Source organism: Camellia sinensis, chromosome 14 (assembly GCF_055761805.1).
Source record: "Camellia sinensis isolate YWXY chromosome 14, ASM5576180v1, whole genome shotgun sequence".
Taxonomy (NCBI): Eukaryota; Viridiplantae; Streptophyta; class Magnoliopsida; order Ericales; family Theaceae; genus Camellia; species Camellia sinensis.
The window spans coordinates 26709538-26727829 of record NC_138974.1 but is presented as its reverse complement, the minus strand read 5'-3'; the positions used below and the strand labels follow the sequence as shown (position 1 = coordinate 26727829).

Sequence of the window (18292 nt, the reverse complement as noted above, 5' to 3'; positions counted from 1 at the left end):
GACAACAATAATTCACTCCACATAGGCACATAATCACGTAAACACATACGAATTTCCTTTCTAAATAGTGTTTGCCCGGCAGCGTTGCTAGAGTTCCAATTAGAAACAGCAGTGATCAAGTGCTCTTCTAATAGGACTTCCAGAAACCCGTAGACCCAATCAACATCCAAGGAACTAAATCACATACCCATATAATCACATAAGCATGTTATCATATAAACACATATCATCCATACTTAAGTCTCTATCAAGCGAGACAAACCCATTGCGGTACTAACCACTTCCCACGTACCCAAAGTATTCAAACCCGGTATGCTCTGATACCAAGTTGTAACGCTCTCAAAATAATACAAATAACCCAACTCATAAGAGAAATGAATATGACATAATTGGTACACTTTCATATATCAAAGTTCATATTACAAAAGGTATTACATGCATTATACATTCATAAACGTTCATTCTAAATCTACAGCATGTAACACAAGTTAATAACAACAAAATAAATGCCATACAGGCTAACATCTTTTCAAGATAATTCTTGGTTAAAATAAAAGAGAGTCATAAGCTCCATATATTTAAAGCCCTTGGCTTGAATAAACATTTAAACACAAAAATAACCAAATAGAGCCTTCAGCTCCTAAGTCCTCCCAAGCTATGTTCTTAGAAGAAGCATATCACCAGTACCTGAAAATGGTTTCCCAAGTAGGGTGAGCCAAAGCCCAGTAGAGATAAACTAACACAATATATGAGGTTTGACTAAGATATAAGTGTCAGATAAATGTTCAATATTCATGACCAACTTACATTCTTCCCATGACCATTCAATATTGATATCCACATCTCAATCCATTTCCATTCATTCATTTCAAGTTAATTCATCTCATTTCGAGTCAATTCATGAGTCGAGATACAACCCAAATGAGACTACAACTCAGTGGTTCACAAATCAATACAACCATTATTCAAACACTTCACTTTGTCATTTCACGAAATTTTTGTCCGAGGGAATTGACACCCATATATACACAAGATTTCGGGACTTTCACCCTAGACACTCCAACCAACTTAATTTTAAATAGAGTCTATCCCCTATCTCCTCCCAAACAATGATACATATACAGTGTATTTAAAAGTATCGTCATATACAATGACTATCCACAACACATATTCAATGTTTCAATCATATCGTAATATTCAATGATATAATTTAAATGATTAGTTTCAATTCACCTAATCCTAATACAATTTTTACAACAATCATAGCTATCCTCCACCGATAATCCAAAATAGATATTTCTAAACAGATATACAATCTTTATAACAGGTAATTTATCAATTGTTCATAGGTGAGTAATATAACAAATCCAACTACACCACTCATTTATACATCTTCCCAATTTCACATTTTCCATACCAATTCCATTATTTATACAAAATAATTATTCAACATAAATTAGGGCAAATTTCCCCATTTTCCAAATATCAACCCAAATGCTAAATCCCACAATTTTAACACAAGAGAACTTCATATTCAAAGCCCCTTATTCATTTTGTAACCAAACATGGAAAAACCCTCTTTTTAATTTGAGCCCAAACCCTAGTTTACCCAAAATCACTCCAAAATCTTATCATTTATACATAACAACAAATATCTAGGTTAAAAACCATATTAAAGTGTAGAATATCCCTACCTCAAGAGTAGAAGCCCAAAGGAGAAAAGGAAGAACTTCAAGAATGCCCAAACTCAACTATGTTCAGATCAAAAGCAAGCCCACAAAATGCTCTATCTTTTTAACAAAGGAAATAGGGTTGAGAGATCCCTAAATCTAGGTGTATTTGTAGAGAGAGAATATTTTAGAGAAAGAGAGAGTCGATTTAGGGTTTTGAGTGAAAAGAAAGTCAAAAAGTGATGTAAAATTGCTCTGCTGTGAACTGATATATGCAAGGCTCGCTCGAGCGAAAGAGTTGTCGCTCGAGCGACCAAACACAATAAGTGACCTTGCCTGAGCGCAAGAAGCGTCGCTCGAGCGCAGAATACATACCTTCAGAAGTTTTACAGACGCACACCGTCGCTCAAGTGCAAGAAGCCTCACTCGAGCAAAGAACTTTACCTTCCCAGAAATTCTGCAAGTCTAGGAAAAATACTAGGAACTCTCAAAGCTCACTCGAGCACAAGAAGCCTCGCTCGAGCGAAGAGGCAAATTTCTAGACAACTACCATTTGCATAACTAGCAACCAACCCGTTTCAAACATGCCCAATACGTTCCAACACTCAAATAGGAAAGGGACAAGAGGGAAAGAGACATAAATAACAATATTAAACCTCACGGCCCGAGTCCGAAATACAATAAAGGTCGGATCAAAATCAGAATCGCTATAGTTTCGAACCCTTTCAAGATTAGGCCAATACCTCAGAGAATGGATCTCCTCTGAGGGTTTTATCTCTTCTAAAAACAACAGTTAACCTTCTAGAACTCCCGTATGATCTGGGCTTCCTCGGATGCGCTTGTTGGACTCTCTTTAGAGATATCCGCTTAATGGGTCTTCCTCGGCCCAATTTGTTGACTTTCTTATGGGCCCGTTCAATACAATTCACTTGGCCTATTTGGCAATAATTTCTCCAAGCTCACCAATTTTTGGGCGTTCTGATTGGGCTTCGATTGGGCCCAATTAATTAGTTGGCTCAAGTTAACCCCTCTTACATTTTGTCCCTTACATGTATGGGAAATTTTGAATTTCTTGGACATGCATACTTTCACTTCTTCGGCCATGCTTCGTATCACACCCTTAGGAAAAAAAATTTCCTCATGTGGCTTTTGGATAAGACCAATGCCTCATCATAATTTTATGGATAAGATTGCCAACTAATATTGATAAGAAGGAATCTTTTATCCTTATACCATGTTTGGCAAACACACTTTTACCTTTGGGTTACTCTCTCAAATAAATATTTAAACACTTGACTTTGGTAAATGTATAGGTGTTATACCCTAGATGCACTAGATAATTCCTTGTGCATTGCCTGGGCCCACGCAACTTTTTTCTTCACTATTTTGATTCCAGATTTTTTCAAATCCTTACTATTTGATTCTTCAATCCAAACTTTTGTCTTTCAAGTCAAAAGAAAATCAACCAACAGGAGGACCCACATTTTCTCTTTTCAAGAAATTGAAGACCCATTTATATATATATATATATATATATAAATATGCACATAGAATAATTGAGAGACCACAAAACCACACTTTTTTTTTTAGAACAACTGAAGCATATACATATATTTTTTTTTACTCCAGGTAACCATAAAATAAAGCCCACGTATTTTTTAGAATATTGAAGGCCCACTGTATATATATACATCCTTATCTCTTTTTGCCAAACCATACTCTCAGCATATTCTCTCTCTCTACACTGGGATAAGACCCAGCAACCAGCTTGTTTTGCACTCCATTGAAGACCACTACCACTGGGTTTCTTCTTTCTTTCTCCGTCACTTCGGCCAGGCTTGTCCACCTCCGTAGGACTTCTCCTTGCCACAGCTCCATTACAGCACAGATTTCACCAACGTTGTTGAGTACCCCGTTTGCCCATGCGATAGTCAACCGAAGTCCTACCCTATGGGTGTGACTATCCAGTTCGCACGGCTTGCTTCGCGCTCACAACCTCCAACCTCGCCACTGCCTTCAGTTGTGATTTGATCAACGCTGACCACGCCGCCTTTTCAACGTGGCATCAGTCTGTCCTGCTACTTCGTCGCTTGTTCGCGTCACACTCGACGCTGTCATCATTGCTGCGTCTCTGTCCTCTAGCGCCGCTCATGTCACTGTCTACCTGTCCTGGTTGTTTTTTGGAACCAAGCCAGCTCTTAGTTTTGATGAGCTTTGGTCTTTATTTAACGAACTTTGTTCTTCTTCATTGCTCTGGATCTATAGACAAGCTGTTGTTCAAAACTCATTTATGAATTTCATTGTTTTGCCAAAATCTTTCCTCTAATTATAAACTTGATTTGGTTTGGGATTCGGGTTATTCGAAAGCTTGTAATTCTGATTTGAGATGACCAGTGCTCTGTTAAATCTTGCTTTAGTATCTCTGACTCATTTTGAGAATATATATTCTGAAACCTTTGCATGAGATTTAAGCTTCTATTGATGATCCTAACTTGAATAGAACTTTGGTGCTGCAATTTTGTCTTGACATAGCTATTGCCTCTGTTGAATCTTGATTTGCATGAGAAATGTAGTCCTGAAATTCATGTTTTGGAGCTTGACCTTGTGTTGATAAATCTGACATAGATGGAGTATTAATGCTGAAGAGATTCATTGGTGTAGAGAGAGATAATTTGAATCCTTTGAGTTTTGTTGGTGTTGCTATTGAAAATTTTGTTAAACTTACTCAAAGGAATAAAATTGTTGTAGCATAAGTTGCTCATTACTATTGTTGATGTCGCCTGTATTTCGGTAACGTTTGAATCATAATCTGAACTCGATATTGTTTATCTCATTTGTCGACTTTACTATTTCAGGCAAATGAATTCTCGTAAGAACTCCACGACCCCAGTGCCCTCAGAACCCGTACTAATGAGAGCAATGGTTGTTCCTCGGAAGTCCGAATGGAAACAAGACTATCCCTCAGGAGTCCGAAAATAGCACACACCCTACTTCGGCAAGAAAGATCTCTCTAGAAGGCTACCGAGTTTACCAAGCTTGCACCAACATAAGTAAAGATTGTCTCTCGGAAGTCCGAGCGAAATCAAGGTTGTCCCTTAGAAGTCCGAGGTTGTCCCTCAAGAGTCTAAATAGTAGCACACACCCTACTTTGGCAAGAAAGATCCTCGAAACTCGTATTGATGGAAGCAAAGGTTGCTCTTCGAAAGTCCGAGTAGAAGCACACACTCTGTTTCAACAAGAAAGATCCTCGAAGCTTGCACTAATGGAAGTAAGGGTTGTTCTTCGGCAGTCCGAGTGGGAGCACACACTCTACTTCAACAAGAAAGATCCTTTCTGGTGGGCAGTTGAGGAGGTCCGAGTGGAAGCACACGCTCTACTTCAAGAAAGATCCTTTCTGGTGGGCAATCGAGTCTACTACTTCTCTTTCTTCATTGAGGGATGACAAATGAAAAAGGTCATCAAGAAACATAACCCAATGAAAATACACAATATAAAGAAAATAACCTTCTAATGGAGATACACAATATGGAGGAAATAAATTTCTTCATAACATCAGAGAGATAAAACTTCTAACATAAGAAAGATAGAACTTCTTGGACAATGCAATAAATATAAATTGTAAATATCATAGATAGACTTCTTCTACGAAAATTCGACCCTTACTCCTAATCCCCAGAGTTGTGAAGTCATTCGAAAAACTTTCACCAGGTGCTCGGATTGTGGTCGTCATACGCCATCATAGCCACATCCTCGAAGATATCCTGAGGCCCCTGTTCTTTGAACTTCAGCTCATCTGTTTTGACTTTCTTTCTAAAGATCTTCTTAAGCGTCCGACACTTTTCTGTAGGATGTCCTAATGATCGATGAAAAACACAATAATTAGGGCCACCCATTCTTTGACTAAGGCCTTCACCTCCTCAATACTACACGAAAAATAAGTGTCATCCTCGCAGCTCTTCCTCTTTTACCCTCTGAATCCCTCCCCCTACGACTTTTGGGTAGAAGACGCGGAAGCCGCAGTGACAGAAGATCCTCGGGATGACTTGAAGCTGGTTTTATAATTAGTCTCGAACCCAATCTCCTAAGATTGAGGTATGTTGATGTTCCGAGATGCTTCAATTAGTGCCGAGAAGATGAGTAGCTTGTGATTAACAAGAAGCATCTTGTACCTGTTCAATGCCCCTTCAACACAGATTTGGACCAAGTAACTTTCCTCCACAGCCTCATGACAATCCACAGCTTTGTCTTGGAACCTTTTCACATATTTGAGAATGTCTTCACCCTCCCGCTATTTTTCCTTACACAAGGTGAGTGTGGTCACTTTCTCGGCCACCTGAAAGAATTTGGCGTGGAATTTGTTGACCATCTCCTCCCAACTTCGGATAGAGTTTGGGGCCAAGTTGACGTACCAACTATATGCTTGGTCGGTGAGGGACTTGGAGAATTCTCTCAGTCGGAGGACATGATTTGAACCATGAATCCCCAAAGTCTCGATGAACCGAACAAAATATTCTCGAGCATTTCCTTGCTTGCCATCAAATTTGATGAATTTCGACACCGTGTACCCCTCCGGGTATAGATAACTCAACATCTCGATAGGGTATGGTGGCTTGACATCCAGATCGGGCAAAGAGGGAAAAGTCCTCTTGCCCCATTCGAGATCGAACATGGCTTGCACATCGGCGAGAGTGAGAAATTGTTGAGGGAGAGAACTTGATGGTGGTATTCCCGAAACTTAGCTTGTAGACCCGAAGACCAAGCCTGGAGCGACTTAGCTATTTGGGTGTTGAGAATTCATCATCGGTGTAGGAACGTGGTGATATTGACCATTGGCATTTATGGATATGACATTCGGTGATGGAGTGTTGATTTGAGTTCCATGAACTCCGTTACACGCAATGGGTATGCCAGGTTGGGCTTGGAAAGTCGTTACCAGAGCCAAAGGAGACCCGTTCAGTACATAAGTACAATTTACAATTGGTGGAACAAAATTAGGCATGGATGGAGCACCATTTTGTAGAGAAATTTCTGTGAACTTCCTTGAACTTCCACAGCCACTGAAACACCATTCATCATGCTAAAAACTCCTCCAACCACAGATAGACCATGGCTCAATCCTCTAGGTGCGTGATTTTGCACACCATTTTGAGCAACTTCAGGGAGAATTAGGGGTGGGTCTTGATGGTTTTGACCATTTCCAACATTACCATGAAGTTATTGATGCTTGCCGGCATTGACTTGACCTCCATTTGTTACTGATGGTGTGAAATTCGAATCCATCACCAACATGGTGTGGGTGAGATTTTGAAGGGTCGTAAGAATCTCTTGTTGAGTGTGTTGGAATCCTTGAATGACTTCAAGGATGAAAGGTGGTTGAGTCCTCTCATCACTACCATTGGAAGAGCCTTGTTGATGAACTTCTTCTTCTCCCGCTATCTTCACTGAAGTTATGTAGATTTCAGATCTTGTTGAGACCATTAACCAATCCACCTCCCCAGTGGAGTCACCATATATGAAAGGGTTCAAGAACATTGTTGGAAAATTCGAAGATTTTCGAAGATCTTCGAAGAAAATTCAAATTCTCTAGAAATGATGAGAGGCTTAGATTTTTCAACAATCACAACTAGGAACACAATAGCAAGGAGATGATGGAGATAAGAGATTGGGTGAAGAAGAAGGCAAGGCAGTTGGAGAGAGAATAATAGCAAGGCTCTCCTATGGATCTCCCACTTTCACTCTCAAGGTTGATAATGGAGAAGGGAAATTAGTTTTTTCCTAAAAGTTGTCTCTCCAAAATCTCTCCCTTGTAAAGCTATGGGTGGGTGCTATTTATAGGCACCTCATGATGTAGGATGGAGCCCATGTGTAAGGCATATGGGGAATATTCTCTCTAATCACCTTGTCTGAGGAAGTGACCTATCTGAGGATGAGGAAAACCCTGAAAAGAAGATCAACCTCTCGGCAAACCCTTCTTCTTAGCCACACCTAACCAATGATCCCCAATCATCCTAAAATATTAGGGGTAGTCCCAGAGGACGCCCTGCAGCAGAAGTGTCATGAATAGTTCAAGATAATGCCCTACCTCAAATATTGCTGAGTCTTAGGGACCCCCTAGATTGTGCCACCTCGACCTGAGTATAGGCTAGTTTAATCAAAGAATAAATTTATCTCCACTCACCGTCCTCAAGATCGGGTCCTTTGTTCAGACTCCATTATGCCCATGGTTCTGGTGCGTAGATCCCAGAAAGTTTCGAGCCAGCAAGTGTTCTGCGACTCATTAACGGAGCGACTTCTAGATTACGTCTGAATCTATTCGAAGCCAAGCACTTCGGATCTTTAGGTTTGTAGATCTGAACCCTTTCAAGTCCGAGCTCAAATAGGTCTCTAGGTTCGTGGTTTCGAACCCTTTCAAGACTAAGCCAATACTTCATACAATGAATCTCCTCCGAGAGTTTCATATCTTATGAAAACAATGATTAACCTTCTGGAATGCCCATATGATCTGGGCCTCCTCGAATGGGCTTGTTGGACTCTCTTTAAAGATATCTGCTTAATGGGTCTTCCTCGGACCAATTTATTGACTTTCTTATGAGCCCATTCAATAGAATTCACTTGGCCCATTTGGCAATAATTTCTCCAAGCTCACCAATTTTTGGGCTTTCTGATTGGGCCCAATTAATTAGTGGGCTCAAGTCAACCCCTCTTACACTCTTTCTCTCTTCTCTCCAGAGACTTTATCACCCACCTCTCTTCTCTCCCCACCACCACCACCAATCAACACCACTACTACCACCACCTATTCCAAACCCACCTCGAATCTTGTACCAAATCCGATGCTTTACTCTTCTCTAAGTTCAAAACCCATCAATTTCAGACCTACCCATCTCACAATCTCAACACCCTCGTGGACCAACAACCTCCAATCTCCTCAAGGCAGAGAAAGATTGAAAAGAGAGCTTTTTACTATTTTTCTTACGGAATTATGGTGGAGTTCTGGAATAAGGAATTATGATAGCAACAAGATAGAGAGAATATGGAGAGAATTTACATTGCCTTCTTCATTGGCTTGAATTCCAATTTATAGAATACATATTGTATATACAGACAAAAACCAAAAGTTATGGCATATCTACCTTACATCCAATTTTTACAACTTTTGACAAAACTTTACAACTTTTTACAAAACTTTACAACTTTTTGACAAAGTCTACAAGCCTAGGCATAGGCTTATACAACATTTCCACAAAACTAAATACAAAGACAAAAAGTCATAAATGAGAGACTTTAATTATTTGTCATCTTTATACAACAATTATATACATACACTGTATATAATATATACATACACTGTCTATCCTCTCCGATTTTCAAAGAGATAGATTGTTATAGATAAGCTTTGGTTGAGTGGATTTGTCGTGTAGCGTGGGTTGAAAAGATTTGGCTGATCACTTTCCGCTGAATGATGCAGGTTGCTCCACGTGTCCTGGATAAGGTTGGAGTCGATCAGGAGACAGCTGCATTTGATAGTGGGGTCCACTATGCTTCCATCATGTTGATGAGATTGTGATATTCTTCATCAGTCTCTGATGGAGGGGAATCCGGATCTTGGCTGTATTACTCATTCCGGAAATGTTCTACATCATCCGCGGTCATGGCTAGTTCCAACGGAAGATCCAAATTATTTCTCTTTTTGAGATTTATTAACATGTCAAAAGACTCATTAATTTGTGTAGGAAACCTTTGATATGTTATGAGAAAATGGGTTACAAATAATATTCTACCATCTATAACCATGAACGGCAATTTTGCTGAGCCATGGATGTTGGACGTTGCTTGTGAAACAGATATTAGACTGTCTATCCAATATTCTGTCAAAGAAAGTTTTTGAATATTTTCCAATCGCTCTCTCCGGTGATCTTCATCTAAATAATCGTCTTCAAATTCAAAATTTTCAATTTCTTTAAGATACCAAATCTAGTATGGTTAGAAAAAATATTCTCGTTCTCGCCAACCAACAGTGCTGGAGATCGAGAAAGTAAAATATTTGCTCCATCGAAAGCCTTTTACTATCCATGAGAGCATTGCTTTGATGATCATTGGATAATCTATCTATTGAATTGGATCTAAAATTTGAAAAATAACTTGATTAGTTATTCTCCAATCTATATCCTCAAAGAATCACATGTCATGGTTTGCCATGATAGTTATTTTGGAAATTACATCTTTCAAATTTAATTTATCATAAGATCGTTCTAAGATTTGTCTAATCTTATCATGATGATCTTCAACTCGATTTTTGATTAACATAAAAATTTCTTTTAGAAGCAAAGTTCTTGCTTTTTCAAAAAGACAAATTCTTTTATTTGTTCAAAAACTGGATCAGAAAACCCATCTGATATGAGGTTTGATAGTTGAAGAAAATTGTTTATTTTTTCAAAATTAAAATCTTCATTCCAATTCATTTGTTTAAGAATATTGAAACAAGGATTTTGCAAATTTGTTAATTTAGCTGTTTGTTCAGCTAATTTGTTGGCTAGAATTCTCATGTGTTTTCGAAATTTCACTTTGTTGTCTACAAGGTGAGTTTTCCAAACTCCATTGAGTTCTGTATAAATTTCTCTGGATATACCAGGGTTGAAAAAATCTTTTATCTCAGATTCATCTGGTTTAGATGTCTGAGTATTAGTTAGAACTAGGTTAGTTCTCATTTGATTCCTTTGATAAATAGGCATGGCTGGTGCACTGTAAAAAGATTTTTTTGCTTTGGTCATGCTAACATATGCTTTAAAGCTTGCTCCTGAGTATCCACAAACTTGTGTTTTGCAATCATTCCATTCTGTGTAAATTTCAGGTTGTCTTCCTGCAAACACAACATAAACTTTTTCTTCTCTGGGGATTGCTTTTTTAGCAATTGTCACCCAATCTCCTTGAGCGGGTTGTTTACCCTTATCCATTGTTTCCTCTTGGTCTAAAGGTCTTCTGCAAAAATTAAATTTACTTGTTTAGCAATTTAATTTTCTGAAACAATTTCTGCTAAGAAAATCTGCAAGAAAATTGTTAGTACCTTTAAGATGTTCTACTTCAAAAGTATATTCAGAAATTTTATTATACCAAGCTAATCTTCTTCCTTGTTCAATAGGTTTTTATTGATCAAGAAATCTCTTACTGCCTTATTATCAGTGCGCACAATAAAATTTTCTGGGGCTAAATAAATATGAAGACTCTTTATTGCTAATTTTATTGCAAGTAATTCTTTTTCAAAAATAATATATTTCTGTTCATTTGGTTTAAATGTTCCAGAATTATATCCGCAAATTAATTCTTCTTTTTGTAATTTTATGGGTATTGAATTTTTTCTTGGTCTAATCCCATTTTCTAATAAAGGTATCTCTTTATCATACCATAAATTACTTGGTATTACTTTAAGAACACATCCACAGCATGCTTCTGAGACATCAGTTTCTAAAATTAATTTATCACCTATTTTAAGAAGATAAACATCTGGTAAAGTTTTAACATTTTCTTTAATTTGTTTAATTAAAACATCTTCTGATGTCCATTCAAAAATAACATTTTTCCTTAATTTAGTTAACCAAGAAATTTCTATTTTTGAAAGATTTTTGATAAAATTTCGTCCATAATTTAAAATGCCTAATAAACTCTGTAATTGTGTTATATTTTCAAGAGTATCAGGAAAATCTCGTACTTTGGACAAAATATGTTCTTGTAATTTTAAACATTCTGGTCTAAAATTATTCCCAAAAATTCAATTGATTCTTTTTCTAGTTCAATCTTTTTTGGAGACAAAATAATTCTATGTTTTTGGAATTTTTCACAAAGTAATTTTAAATGTTTCTATGCTCCTCCTTGGTTTTAGAGAAGATAAGTATATCATCAATATAAACTACACAACAATCTTTAAGATCTTTAAAAATTGTATCAATCCACCATTGAAATACATGTGGTGCAATATTTAACCCAAAAGGCATAACATTCCGGTGGTAATGTCCTCTAGGTGTACTGAAAGCTGTCAATTTTTTTGACTCTTCAATTAATTGAATTTGCCAAAATCCACTTTTACAATCAAATTTGCTAAAGATTTTTAATCATTTGGTTAAGTCAATCAAAACATCTTTTCGTTGAATAAAATATCCATCAAATTTTAAATTTTCATTTAGCCGTTTATAGTTGACTACCATTCAGGCTTTTCCTCTTTTAATTTCAGCATGGTTTCTTACCATAAAAGTTGGACTGGAGTGAGGGCTTCTAGTTTCTTCAATTAACTTTTTGTCTAAAAGTTCCTGAAGTTGAATATCAAATTCATCTATATCTTGTCTAGTATAGATCATTGGTCTTACTCTAATGATAACATTAGGGTCTTTCAATTTTAAACTACAATAACGTGGGCTACGTTGCCATAGTTTTAATAGATGTTCACTAAAATTTTCTTCTAAAATTTTATAAATCCAGTATGATTCATCAATAGTTTTGATGATGGAAGTTAAATCACCACGCGGCACGGGCGCAAACTCTTTATCATAATTGTAGTATAAAGATGACAAATAATTAAAGTCTCTCATTTATGACTTTTTGTCTTTGTATTTAATTTTGTGGAAATGTTGTATAAGCATATGCCTAGGCTTGTAGACTTTGTCAAAAAGTTGTAAAGTTTTGTCAAAAGTTATAGAAATTGGACGTAAGGTAGATATGCCATAACTTTTGATTTTTGTCTATGTATTCTATAAATTGGCATTCAAGCCAATGAAGAAGGCAATATAAATTCTCTCCATATTCTCTCTATCTTGTTGCTATCATAATTCTTTATTCCAGAACTCCACCATTATTCCATAAGAAAAATAGATGAGGCTTTTGAGGCTGCCAAGACCACTGAAGATATGCTCAAAGCATTCAAGGACATGGAGGCAAGTTTTGATGAGAGGGAACTTGGATTGGCTTGCTTGAAACTCGGCCTCAAACTTGACCAAAAAGGTGAGGACCCTGAAAAGAATCTTTCTTTTGCTAATAGAGCTTTGAAAGCTTTGGATAGAGATGATAATAGAGTGTCTTTACCTCTTTCCATGGCTTTACAATTGTTGGGTTCTACTTGTTATAGCTTGAAAAGTTTTAATGATAGTTTAGGATACCTTAATAGGGCTAAAAGGTTCTTGTAGTCTTGATGATATTAGACCGATTCTTCACGCAGTTCAGCTTGAATTGACGAATAGCAAGACTGCAATGGGAAGGAGAGAGGAGGCTCTTGTTAATTTAAGGAATTGTTTGGAGATAAAAGAAATGACTTTGGAGAAAAACAGTAGGGAAATTGGTAATGCTAATCGGGATTTGGTAGTGGCTTATGTTGCTGTTTTGAATTTTCAAGAGGCGTTGCCGTTTTGTTTAAAAGCATTGGAGATAAATAAGGGACAATTGGGGAATAATTCGGTGGAAGTCGCGCATGATAAGCAGCTTCTTGGGGTTTTCTATACTGGGTTGGAGGAGCATGAGAAGGCACTGGATCAGGATCAGAATCAGTTATCACATAAGGTACTGAAGAATTGGGGTCTTAGTTCTAATTTCCTTCGGGCAAAGATTGATGCCTCCAACATTCAGATTGCATTGGGGAAGTATGAGGAGGCCATCAATACTTTGAAGGACATTGTTCAGCAGACTGATAAAGAAAGTGAAGATCGAGCTATGGTCTTCATTTTGATGGCGAAAGCTTTATGTAATCAAGAGAAATTTGCTGACTCAAAAATGTGACTACAGATTGCTTCTGGGATTCTTGATAAGAAAGAAGCAACCTCTCCAGTAGAAGTTTCTGAGGCATATATGGAGATACCGATGCAATATGAGACTATGAATAGTTTGAAACTGCAATTGCGTTGCCAAAGAGAACACAAGCTATACTTGAGAAGCTCCCTCAAGAGCAACACTCAGAAGGAAAGTGTTTCTGCACGTATTGGCTAGTTGCTTCTATTAACAGGCAAGGTGCAGGAGGCTATACCCTACTTGGAGAGTGCAGCAGAGAGACTGAAAGAGTGCTTTGGTTCCAAGCATTATGGGGTTGGGTATATTTATAACAACTTGGGTGCGGCATATTTGGAACTAGATAGGCCTCAGTCAGTTGCACAGATGTTTGCAGTAGCCAAGGAGATTATGGATGCGTCCCTTGGTCCTGGTCATGTGGATACAATTGAGTCATGTCAGAACCTTTCAAAAGCATATAGTGCCATAGGGAGGTAAGAAACTAAGATTACCTTAATTTCTGGTATCTTTGCATCACATAATATACACTTAACTGATTTATTGGTTTTAAGTATAGCTTTGCAAACTACTAAAATAGAGGAGAATTTTAACAAGTAGGTGATAATGGGATATCATTAGAAACTGACACTGGTTTTACATATACCTAAACATTGTCATCCATTGAAGTTTAAATCATTTGGCATGCCAAAACTAACTATGCTTTCATTCTAATGTTTAGCTCTTATATGGACCAAACCAGCCTTATGTACACCATAGAAGCTAATAATGCCGTATGATTGTTAATTCTTTTAAAACTGTCATACAAGTATGTGAGGACTGCAGATTTGCAGATTCCACATGAGTAACTTCCATGAACTCGGTCATGGGTGTCAAGTGCGGATGTTTCAAAAGTGTCAGATTCATCTAATTCTTATGTCCAAGGACACCACGACGCGTCCAGATGTCATGTTTCTTGAGTACATTTTTATAGGATAAAATAATATTTACAAACTAATATAGATCATGCTATGCATAAAATGGACATCTTATTTATACATAGTTATTTAGTAAACTTGACTATTTATACATACTTGTTGGGCGCATGCCCAACTAGACATGTCAGACACATATCCCACATATTTCAGCATGTTTGTTTGGATGGACTGAATAAGAGAGATTAGAATCCATTGGATTGTAATCCTGAGATTCATAATCCTGGGACTATTTGATTGGATAGGATATATATGCCATATTTGTTTAGTCATGGCATTAGATGTCAGGAAATGATTATTTAATTAGATAGGATATGAATCCTGTGTTTGTTTGGGATATTATGGAGAACGATAGATGCTTAATTGACTATTTTACCCTTTTCAATTATTTACTAAGTAATAGTAATATTAAACATATTTTTAATATTTTAATTATTTTTAGCTAGATTAATAAAAATTTATTTTATTTTATTTTTTACACAGTTAAATAATTTTTTTAAATTAAATAAATTAAATAAATAAAATATCAATAAAAATATATGCTATTTTTTTAATTAAAATTTTAAATAAATTTATTTTAAATAATGAAATTAAATAAAACATCAATTAAAATTTAAATAACGAAATTAAATAAAATATCAACAAAATTTTAAAATAAAACGTCAATAAAATATCTATAAAAAATTATTATAAAATTTTAAATATATAAAACATCAATAAAAATTAAATAAAATTATTTTATTTTTAAATTGAGACTATTTTATTAAGTATAATTAATACCTTGAGAAAAAAGATATTTAATACTAGAAGGTCAATAATGTAATTTGATGACCTAATCCCATGGGATAAGTTATCTCATAATTTGTGTCTCCCCTCCCATAGGATACAATAGTCTAACAGATTTGGGATTAATAATTCGGTGCAAAAAAATTGAAACAAACAACGGACTATTAATCCAATCTCACCCTTCAATCCCACCAAATAAACATGCTCTTAATGGCTATGCATCACAAAGCCACAAGTCATAACTTTGTTTTTTAAATAATAAAAAATAATAATAAAAAACCAGAAAGATAACCCAATTCCCCAGTTTGAATACAACTCTCATAACTCAAAAAGAAAAACCTTTTAAAGAAACAAATTCTATTTCAAGGTCTAAATTGCTCAAACTTTTTAATTTGTCATCAAGCTTTACAACCAAGCCTTCATCATGATAATCAAAATTATCAATATATATGTATTGTATTATTAATTAATATATCATGTGAATCCACCAGTTCCTTACTTAATTTAATCAACTAAAGTTGACAACCATTAACATCATGTTTTGAAGCATTTATACATTTCTATATATATTTCATATATATGTAAAAAGAAGTTTTGTTGTTGTTTCACATGTCAAAACAATCCATTTTTCAAAATCACAAAGAATTTCATCGAGGCATTTTATCATACATTTGGAATGCAAAATGTAAGTCTAGGCGGAATCACATATGCTTTCAATTAATCATTTCAACAAGTCCATTTTTTCAAAATCACAAAGCATTTCGGCAAGTCTATTTTCATAATCACACAGCTTTTCATTATGGGGATTAAACAAAGAGGATTTATAAATAAAAAAACAAAACAAAATAATCACATAGCTTTTTAAGTGGGGAGGATTTATAAAAAATAAAAAAGAAAAAGAAAAAGAAAACAAAAATCTGACCTTTTTTTGGTTGTCAATTGAGGAGATTTAGGGATCTAGGGCTTCTAATGTGTTTGGGTAAACAAAGCAACATGTCAATGCAAAGAAGGAACACCGGAAGCCCTCCACCGCCACCGATGGGTTTGCTGATGGAGAAGAAAGAGGCCAAATCTGAAAATGTAAGTCTAATGAGAGAGAGGTTGAGTTTTCAATCTGGTCTAGAGAAGAAGAGGGGATGAAGGGTTCCTGTCACTTACCTTTCGTTTGGCCAAAACAGCAGAAATCAACGTCATGTCGTTTGGCTCTTGAACTCCACAGACGTGCCTCCCTCCTCAGCGTCAGATTTGTCATCACCACGCGTCTCCATCCGGTGGATATGGCTAGAGGGTGCTGAACCGTAAAGGGCAAGAGATGAGGTGAATCAAAAAAATGTGATTTAAAAGGTTAACTTTTAACCTAGTTACCAAAATAGGCAGTGTTCCAAAAGCCATTAAAGCGTATCATGAAATGGGCTTTTAAAATAAATAAATAAATAAAATAAAATAAAAAGACATAGCCAAACAAAGCCTAAGAAAATATGTTAGGTCCTCCAATAAAATCATTATGAGTTTATAAAAATATAATTTTAAGATGAGTTCAATCAACTAGGTTCAAAATGATTAATATCTATCTGTAGAGGGTCAAAAATTAAGCCCAAAACTAAGCATGGACCCAAGCACTAAGATCGTCCTGAGAAGGCGACCAAGGATAAAAAAGGAGCATGGGCTAAAGCTCAAGGGAAGCGTGCCAACAAATGGGCCGAGGCAAGTCCAACCCACCAGGGCTCCAGATGGACTCAGCGAGGAGAAATGCCTAAGTCAAGTTGCAGAGGCAACATCTGCAGCGGTGAAGTTGCCAATAGACCATTTGCAGCGGCAAAGTTGCTGAGGCACTTTGCCTCAGCGCCGCCATTCCTATTAACTTCGGTTCTGCCGCCATTTAATGTTGCCGAGGGAACATGTGCAGTGGCAAAGTTACTGAGGCAATTTGTCTCAGCGCCGTCATTCCAAGTATCTTCAGTGCCACCGCCATCTCTAATATCTTCGGTCATGCTGTCTGAACTTGCCGCGGGAAATGACTACCGCACCAACTACCACCGCAAAAACTAAGTTGCAGAGAGACTATCCTGCCAAGGTGATAGCAGCCTTTAAGAGAGGCTTCCCTCTGCAAGTAGAGGCTAATGTCTAGCGCTGACAGCAGGCCCCAAGGCATTACTGGCCTAGGGCTAATAGTCGGCCCCACAGTTCATTTAACTTGGTGTTGATAGCAGGCTCAGAAATACCAGTTTACCGTGGCAACCCCGCAAAGATGGGAATAGGGCAGCCCGAGTATAAGGGACTCCCTTTCCATTACCCAGGTCATGGACCTGCCTTGGTCGCATAGGCAGGACTAAGGAAGCCCCCTTGGGCTTGGTACTAAGGCACAGCATGGCTGATAGCAGGCCTGGCTGTGGCCTTTGCCCTGGGAAATTGGGGAGTTTGTGGTTAGGTGGCTAAGGGTGGAGGCTACGTTGAGGTGATCATGAACATAGTCGATAGCAGACTAATGGAGTCCTAAGAATGCATGTATTGGCCAAATAGAACTGAGAAGGCAAGTGCAACGGCGAGGTTCACCGTTGCAAGTGCACTTGTTGAGATTCAAGCTGAGAAGGCAAGTGCAGAGGCGAACACTCCCGCTGCAAGTGCACTTGTTGAGGCCCAAAAAGGGAGTTGCCATGCCAAACACTCCCGACGCAACTACAGTTGCTGAGGTTTGAAAAGGTAGTTGTAAAGGCAAACAGATAGTACACAATACATGCAGAGGGACATGTGGCACCTTCAGCCTAGTGGCTCAAGGCAGAATATTCCATGTGATCCTCTAGGACACATGTTTTCTCTCCATTTGGCCATTTGGTGTCCTCTTGGTACCAAGGAAAAGCCTATAAATATGACCCATTTCCCAAGGTTCAAGAGGAGAAATTTTGGGGATTTGGGGGAGATGTTACCCATTTTAGCACTGCTATACACTTTTTCTTGAGCCACTTGCTTCACCCTCACCTAGCTACACACTCTCCAACTCCCACACAGTTGCTGTTACTTATTCTCCAGCCACTTCCGCTATTATTGGACCATTAGCATAGTTCTGCCTCTCTAATCACCTCTCTAACCTTGAACACTCTTACA

General features: G+C 37.3%; 1 long non-coding RNA gene and 1 pseudogene across 2 annotated transcripts; one reads left to right on the top strand and one right to left on the bottom strand.

The window, feature by feature from the left end:
• Positions 1-406: 406 nt before the first annotated feature.
• Positions 407-16559, bottom strand: LOC114263170 (uncharacterized). 2 transcript variants are annotated; one of them, XR_014350699.1, is made up of 3 exons: positions 16349-16544; positions 16113-16262; positions 407-687 (listed from the first exon to the last, which is right to left on the bottom strand). It is a non-coding gene; the product is annotated as an uncharacterized LOC114263170 (long non-coding RNA). The 2 variants fall into 2 exon arrangements; XR_003629558.2 differs by lacking the exon at positions 407-687 and having other exon boundaries at positions 16024-16262; positions 16349-16559.
• Positions 9463-14145, top strand: LOC145807855 (protein KINESIN LIGHT CHAIN-RELATED 2-like; annotated as a pseudogene).
• Positions 16560-18292: the final 1733 nt, after the last annotated feature.